Below are 1,063 nucleotides of genomic sequence, written 5' to 3'. Positions count from 1 at the left end.
GGTCTCACCCTTGCTCAGACCCGTCTTGAACTAGTGAGCTTAAGCAATCCACCTGTCTTGGCCTCCCACAGTGCTTAATCAAGGCATGAGCTACCATGCCCTGCCAAACCTCCAATTCTTAGGCTTAAGTGATTCTCTTGCCTCAGCCTCCTGAGTAGCTGGGACTACAGGCCCCCACCAAAATGCCCAGCCATTTTTTTTTTTTTTTTGGAGAGGAGGTCTCACTCTGGCTCGAGCTGGTCTCCAACTCCTGAGCTCAGGCAATCTGCCCTCCTTGGCTTCCCAGAGTGTTGAGACTACAGGTGTGAGCCACTGCACCTGGCCACCTCATTCTTTTAAAAGCTCTAAAGTATCATATTTGTACCATAACTTATTTAAACACTCTTTGCTCTAACCTGAGCAAGAGTAAGACCCTGTCTCTACTAAAAATAGAAAAATTAGCCAGGGGTAGATGCCTGTAGTCCCAGCTACTCAGGAGGCTGGGGCAGGAGGGTTGATTCAGCCTAGGAGTTTGAGGTTGCTGTGAGCTAGGCTGATACCTCAGCATTCTAGCCTGGGCAACAGAGTGAAGCTCTGTCTCAAAGAAACAACTCCCAAATCTTGGCTGATGGATATTTGAGTTTTTCCAGTTTGTACTATTATACATAATTTTGCAAGCCTTTTGTATATCTTTGTATATTTATGCAAGATCTTTGCAGAAGGGCTTTCAAGCAGCAGAATTGCTGAGTCTAACATTCTGATAGTGTCAAATTGTAGTCTAAAAAATGAAACAATTACATTCTTTACCAACAGTGAATCAGCCTGCCTGTTTTCCCTTATCTGTATCAGCACTGGATATTATGAAGCAAAAACAAAGATTCTTAATCTAAGAGTATTTTTTTTTTTTGAGACAGAGTCTCACTATGTTGCTCTCAGAACAGTGCTGTGACATCACAGATCACAGCAACCTCAAACTCTTGGGCTTAAGTGATTCTCTTGCCTCAGCCTCCCGAGTAGCTGGGACTACAGGCATCCACCACAATGCCTGGCTAGTTTTTGGTTGCAGTTGTCATTGTTGTTTAGC

This window comes from Otolemur garnettii, unplaced genomic scaffold (genome assembly GCF_000181295.1).
Source record: "Otolemur garnettii isolate 467f Iridium unplaced genomic scaffold, OtoGar3 scaffold00067, whole genome shotgun sequence".
Taxonomy (NCBI): domain Eukaryota; kingdom Metazoa; phylum Chordata; class Mammalia; order Primates; family Galagidae; genus Otolemur; species Otolemur garnettii.
This window is presented reverse-complemented; position numbering follows the sequence as displayed.